This window comes from Triticum aestivum, chromosome 3D (genome assembly GCF_018294505.1).
Source record: "Triticum aestivum cultivar Chinese Spring chromosome 3D, IWGSC CS RefSeq v2.1, whole genome shotgun sequence".
NCBI lineage: Eukaryota > Viridiplantae > Streptophyta > Magnoliopsida > Poales > Poaceae > Triticum > Triticum aestivum.
The window spans coordinates 539,943,448-539,950,969 of NC_057802.1; positions in this window are offsets into that span (position 1 = coordinate 539,943,448).

Below are 7,522 nucleotides of genomic sequence, written 5' to 3' on the forward strand. Positions count from 1 at the left end.
ATGGTTAATAAAATCGAAGACCATTGCATATTAAGGTCAAAATAGTGCTAGCAATATACGAGTCTCATACGATGCCATTTCAACGATTGTACCACAAAAGCTCGAAATGTTACAAGGTTCAAATTCCAGAGTTATATGGCTCAAATTCAAAGATTACAAGGTTCAAACTGATATTAGAAATGAAATTCAGCTCATCAGCTGCAAACGCTCGCGCTGATGCGCTGAACATGGATATCAGAGAGGTTCAAACTAATATCACCGCTTCTAAGTCTGGCTTCGAAACCTCACAATTTTTGCAAAGGGGTCAGCCACTGAGAAGTCATGTATGGGGTTGACCCGATGACTTCCAATTACTCTGTCATCTGAAGTTCCAAAATGAAATTCAGCATTTTTGGAGCCTACTCCGTTCTGCCGCAGGCGCCGGCGCTGATCAACAGACCATTCATTTTTGCGAAATAAATGTAGGGCAAACCTCATTTCCTTTAGCACCCTTGCTCTGAGAACAAAGAACCTGGCGAATATAATCTCCGGTAAGGTCCCTTGGTAGGAGTTCAAAGTAATTTCTGAGAGATGCAAATCTAGGCATTCGACATGATTGTTATATTGTATCACATTATCCACCACTGGGCCTAATCTTATCTGCAAAAGAAGAAACATGTTAGTGCCTACATGCAGTTTTGAACATTACTACAGGCCTAGCTATTTGGTTTGCAGGATTTGTAAAATGCGCCATCTTCGATCTGACATGATTAACATGGGCATTTGATTACATTCTAGAAAAATGTAGCCTTCTTCACAAGAGGTTGGAGTGGATGAAAAGTTCCCTAAGAAAACTAGTACATATGAATCCAAAGGAGAAATGCTTATTGATTGTAACCATATGGATCAAGCAAGCAATATGGGGGGGGGGGGCATGTATGTACTGAAATCCTCCAAAAGAACCTTCAGAAATCGTAGTACATTGTCATTGTAAACTTGGAAAAAGGTATCACAAATTGAACTCCCTTATGGTTAACATTTAATAGGAAAGGAACATCACCTCGATATATAGCTTCTCCAGGAACGGAAAGCATCTCAGGAAACTGACAACTTGCTCCTGGTCGGGCCCAATAGATTCTAGTGCCAAGACCTTCACTGTGCGCAGTTTCAGGTTCAAGCTTGTCGGAATCATTTTCTGAATGACAGACGAACAAACATCTTCAAAATTAGAATAATGTTAATTTGTAGAAGGAGAGGTAGAAGGCGGCTGTTGTACCTGAACGGGTGTGGATCCAATAACAAGTTCGGAGTATTTGTCAGACGAGTAGCCCACCACTGTCAATTTCGGCGCAGAAATGACATTGATTCTTGTTGGACCTTCTTGATCAACTACAAGTAATCTCTCAAGTGCAGGTGTGTCCTGGATGACCATACCGTGGTCCACCTTTTGTGATGTCTTCCTGCCGCACCAGCAACACACATAAATAGTCCGGAGAGTCATGGAGGTGATGTGGAAGGTATTCAACCCATTGATCGCCTGAAGACGAAGGTACTCGAGTGCAGTACAGCCACGGAGCTGGCACTCCATGTCACCCTTTGAGAGGCAGACGACGACGAGCTCGAGGTGCTTCAGTCGTGGTAGAATAAGAGCGGGCGCATCATTAAAGGGCGGAAAATGGCAGTTCCTGAACTTGGCGACGCGCAGCATGGGCGCGAGGCAGAGTGCGGACGTTGGCAGCGACCGCATATGCCCATCATCAAAAGTGAGTTCCTTGAGCTGATCTAGGGCAGGGGATCGGAACCAGTCGTCAAGCTTGGCTCGGTCCTTGCTATTGGAACGAAACTTTCCCATTCTAAGGCCTTTGGTTGGGCCAAGGTGACTGCCGAGGATCTTGGAGAATGCATCCAAGCTTTTGCGATAGCCATGGCAGAGCTCGTGGGTGTCGATGAGGTCGAGAGGGCCGGAGTTCCATAGGGGGCGCCACCGCCGGGAAAGGAGGGTTGTCCGCGGCCCATATTTGATTGGGAGGAGGGAGATGATGACTCTCAACATATCATCGGGGAGGCTGCTGATTAAGTCTTGGCCTGCTGGAGTCGCTTGCGGTTCTAGCTCGCCCCGCCTCCGCTTGTTGGCAGGCCCGTTCTCCACCTCTGGAGTCTCCTTGTCAGCGGCGCTTTCTGATAGAAATGGGAGTACATGGAATATTTAGTTAAAACAGGGCAATAGAAAAGTGTATTGGTAACTTGAAGTTATTAGGTAGGAATATAGTAAGATAAGGGAATAACAATTGGTTGCTTAAATACTACACAATTCATTTTGACATTGCTGGGTAAGTCAACATATGCAGATAGTTGAAAAGAAAACTTACTTCGAACAAAGTCTGGATGGATGATTTTGTCGGGGAAGTTAGCATATATTTCATGACCAGGCCCTTCTATGTGCAGTGCAATTTTAGTGCCAGCTTTCAGTACATAAAACTTTGCAATTTCATTCCAGAAGCTACTGCCAAAATAGGAGTCACCACGTTCATCAAGTCTTACAGTAGCAACGATTGTAAATCCATGGTTTATGTGTAGTTTGAAATTCGTGGAGCCTTGATGTATGTAAAGGGAAAAATTGTGCACTACATAATCTGTTGCATAGCGAGGGATGTCCTGCAGAAAATGGTAGGATTGTTAAAGAAAATATGGTAACATGCAAATATGGGCCCAAATTGAAAGAACTGTACAACAGTTGAAATCGAAGGACAAAAGTCTATAATTAAACAGATAGGGTAAACAGGATGTCATGGAAATATGAGAGTAATCGAAAGAACAATACATCATTAATTTTCCTAATATAGAAAGAAGAGGGCAAAATCCCCTTTGACGTATATGGTGCATGTGGCACCTTTTATCCAAATGTAGCAATATTTAGAATATGTTCAGGAAAGTAGGCCATGCCAACCGATTTAGGGTGAGATTGAACATACCGCGCGCGTCCTCAAGTTATCTGTTACGATGAGATGGAACCTCTGGCAGTGGTCGCCAAGTCCTGAAGTGTCGGCGCACTGTACATTCTATGAATGAAAGAAAACCCTCAAATCAGCTCAAATAAAAATGAATTCACGGCTATTTCCGCCGGGTGATTAAAGGACGCAGATGAACTAGGATAAGAGATGAGATAATATCTCGTTAAATTACTTACCTTGTTGTCCATGAGAAAGAACCCTCAGTACGGCAGATTCCCCAACCGAGCGGAGCTGGGTCAATCGCGAGCAGCGTCGAGAAAGTCGATGGCGATAGGCGGCGGCAAGCGGAAGTGGCGAAATGCGGTGGGCTTTGACGGCAGCCTGGCGGCGGCGGCAGGCATCGAGCTAAGTGTTTACCGCCACGATAGGCGGTGCCATGGCATATACGCGGAGGAGCTTGTGCAGGTGTGAATGGGGAGCATATCGGAGGGGCCCAGGGGGTGGCGGGCGGGGTGAGGGTTTTTGTGACAGGGGGACGGTGAGGGTTTTCTTTTTTCTTTTTTGAATTGGGTGGTGAGGGTTTGCTGTCCCACAAAGAATTTTGGGGGCGAGGGTTTGCTAGAGCGAACCGTGTGTGATTGACGCAGCAGGCAAAATGATAGTCATTGCACACGATTCCAATTTTGGGTACCATGTGTGATTGACGTACTACCTCTGTGCTGGTTTATTGGTCCCCCGTTGTAATTATTACCAAAATTTGGCGAAATATTTAACATACTCAGACATAGATAATAAGCGTACACGTACATAAGCATAGTTCAACCATAAGTACATAGTTCAACCGTCATTAAGCATACTCAAGCGTACATAGTTCGATCCATCCCACATCTCATCTCACATGCGGCCGACACAATCCTGAAGCTTCTCCAGGTACTCGGCGTACGCGTCGTGCGCCACCCTGTGAGAATAATTCTGCTTGAAGGAGCCAACAGCCTGTCCTCTTGCATGCGCCGGAACACTTAGATACGCGTCATGAATCTTGTGGTTGCAAAATGGGCATCCATAGCCATCGTTCCAGGTCCTAATACGCCTGTTATGCATTCCCGCATAAAGCTCCCTCAGGATTCGCCTCTTGTACCTCCTCTGGAAATCTTCATCCTCGCTATCCACATCGTTAGACAGCAACTATACATATAGTAAAACAAATTTGGCATCAAATCACTAATTACATGCCGTGAAGTAGGATTAGGAATTTATGGCTATTTATTTATACATATTCAGAGATTATGGTTCGATTTTTAAGCACAGTCATCTATGTACAGACCAATCTTGAAGAAAATAATGGCACAAACATATGTAGGTCATTCAAAATCAATTGTCAAGTCCTGGCTAAGAATTATTAGCACGAACACTAACCCTAGTTGGATTACTAGCAGAAATCATTTGCACAGATGAAACAACTAATCACTTATCACCTGTACCATTGAAACAATCAATACACTACACGGATATAACGAAACTTACTCAGATTTCATGGATTGGGAGAACATAACCACAGGATTTCTATTCCAAATTAAAAGGGGGAGGCAGGAGTAACCAGAGAAACCCTATGATATATTTGACACATAAATGGGTATAGATGACTAACCAGCTATCCGTCATTGTCGGATTCGTCGCCGGAGTGGTCGTCGGAGTCGTCGCCGGAGTAGTCGTCGGAGTCGGTGTGGAACTCCGCCTCCGGCCGTGGAAGCTCGACGCCGTCGACGACGTCAGGGTGCAGCGATAACTCGCCGGCGGTGACGGCAACCTCTATCTCCATCTCCATGCCGTGCTCCGGTGCTTTAGCAGCCCCGGCGTCGCCACTCCCTCCGATGGGGCGCTTCGGCGGCATCCTCATACACTGACGGCTTTGAGGACTGAGAGCGGCGTCGAGGATGCAAGCAGAGAGAGAGGATTGTGTGTGCGTAGCAAGGATGGGGGATGCGGCCGCTCGGGCGCACCATTAATATGGAGTTGTGGGAGTTGTGGGAGAGAGGCGGGCGGCGGTCAAACCGATGGCTCTCCTCCCGGTGAGCCTGCGCACCAGACTGCTGGCATGCCTACCAAAGTTTCACACAGCTACTCGCACGCCTCCCGATGACACTGCGCAGCGAGCACGCCTCCGTCAATTCACACACCTGCACGCACGCCTCCCCGTCTGCCTGCGCGGTGGACTGCTCGCATGCGTCCCGTCAACTCACGCCTGCTCGCACGCCACACGGGTCACGCGGTGGCACATGTATTGTTTTTCTATTTGGATGATTAATGTTGCCGCTTTATTGCTTAACCGAAGCATGGCACGTATCCATTGTTGGTCTAATGCTCACGGTTCGAATAAATAATCCATTTGGGATATTGGTTCCCAATTATTAATAATCTCCCGTCTGTAATTAGATAAAGATTACATCAAAATTGGTCTCAAATTTGACAAAAAAAGTACAATGCCACTTTGTATTTGTGTCCATATGAACTTCAAATAAGTTTTGGATGTACTAGAATTTAAAAATCAAGATTCTCAATGTTTGAAATTTGTTGCACGGGGAGTAAACATGCACCCAGTGAGACACATGTGTTTTTGCAATCCATTTAGGTGCACTGTCACGTGTGCATGTAGCTCAAATTTGATTTTTGCACATTATACCCATAGAAAATCAATCAATCAATGTACTAAAACGCCTTAATGATCTCTGTGATTTTTTTTAAATTAAAACGTCCCTCCTTTGGTAACATGTATGTTCACCGCGGGATAATTAATTTAGCATGCATCGTAGTTGCGGTGGATTCGCGGTGTGTGTGGGTGTGTGCGTCTAGGGGTGGCGGGTGGCTCACAGTACACTACGAGTTGTGAGCCACCGTGTGGGTTGGCCGTTTTGTTAGGCAGGCTGGTGCCACTTCAGAGTCATGAAATCGTTATTTAAAATATTACACAACCCTTTCATACATATATGTTTTGGCCACATGCAGTCGATGGTTGTCCTACACGACACTCGATACTCGCGTGTGACGCTTTCTGTGGACCCGTGAGGTCATCGTCCATCACTTTGACGAACAGCCGGCAGTGAGGTTAATTTGACCAGCAAGGTAGAATCTTTTTTGTTTGTATTATGGTGGTATATAGTACGCGTCGAAGAGGTGGGAGGGGACTAGCATATATACTATACGTATGCATCCGTGAACACGTACACCTCACTCAGTGTCGGGACTTTTTGGTTACCGAGGCACGTGCCACATCAAAATTGTGAAATTGGTTATTCAAACATCACACAACACATTTTTGGGCCACATGCATATATATCCTAGCTAGGACACTCACGTGTGACGCTTCCATCTGTGGGCCCACAAGGCCATCGTCGATGCATGCATGCATCACTTTGACCTACATTGGGAGAGGTTAATTAATTTCACCATCGATGAGGATTCTTTTGGGTTGTACATATATTACGGCAGGAGCATATAGTATGCGGTGAAGAGGGGGGAAGGGGACCATCATATGTAGTATGCTTGATATGAACCTCGCTCGGTGTGGGTGCATGGTTTACGGTTTTTGAGGCATGTGGCACATCAAAGTTGTGCATTTTGTGTGTGTGTATATATATATATATATATGTTTGGCCCACATGCAAAGTGGTGGTGGTTGTCCTCTCGCACCCACTTAAGCGGTTATCAGCGATATCGATGCTTTCCATCTGTGGGCCCGCTTGGTCCATCACTTCTTTTTGCCTGACAACAAGAGAGGTTAATTTGACTTAGGAGGGGATTATTATTTTTGCTCTGGGATGACATGCATGATACACTTTGAGCACACACACATGCATGTGTACGCAAGAATCCCTCCCATCGAGTCGAAGTGGCTAGTACAACGACACCATCATGTACCGATCTCCCTCTGTGTGGGGAGCTAGTGTACGATTTTTGACACACGCGCCAGATCAATGTTGTGTATTCAAACATGCATGCACGCATCACCTCCATACATATGCATGTAGTGGTTTCCTTCGAATGATACACTCCCTCGCGTGGTTATCGGCGACAAGCCTATATATTCGTGGGCCCGCGTGGACATCCATGATCACCTTGACCAACAACAAGATAGGTTACCATGGCGGATTCTTCATTTGGTTCGTGTTATCGTAGTATAGGTCATGGTGAGATTCAGGCCTAATTAAGTTTGAGCACATATACTATGCACGCATGCATGCATATATGAATCCCCGTCGTTGGCTTGAAGTGTGGTGTAACATACATATGCATCGTCAACCTAACCCTTACTCAGTGTGGGGATTTCTAGTTCGAAATCACGGTGCCACATCAAAGTTGTTCATTGTTACTAAAAAACACACCTCTCCATACATATGTTTGGGCTACACACATGCAGTGGTTGTCTTCGGGGACTAGCTACTTGTGTGATTATTGGTGAGCTAGCCCATCTCCGGGGTTGCATGGACGGCCATCACTTTGACCAACAACAAGAGAGAGGTTGTATGACCAAGATGGATTATTCTTGGTCCGTTTTACGATCCATCTTGATGAGATATATGCCTCTCTGACCCGCC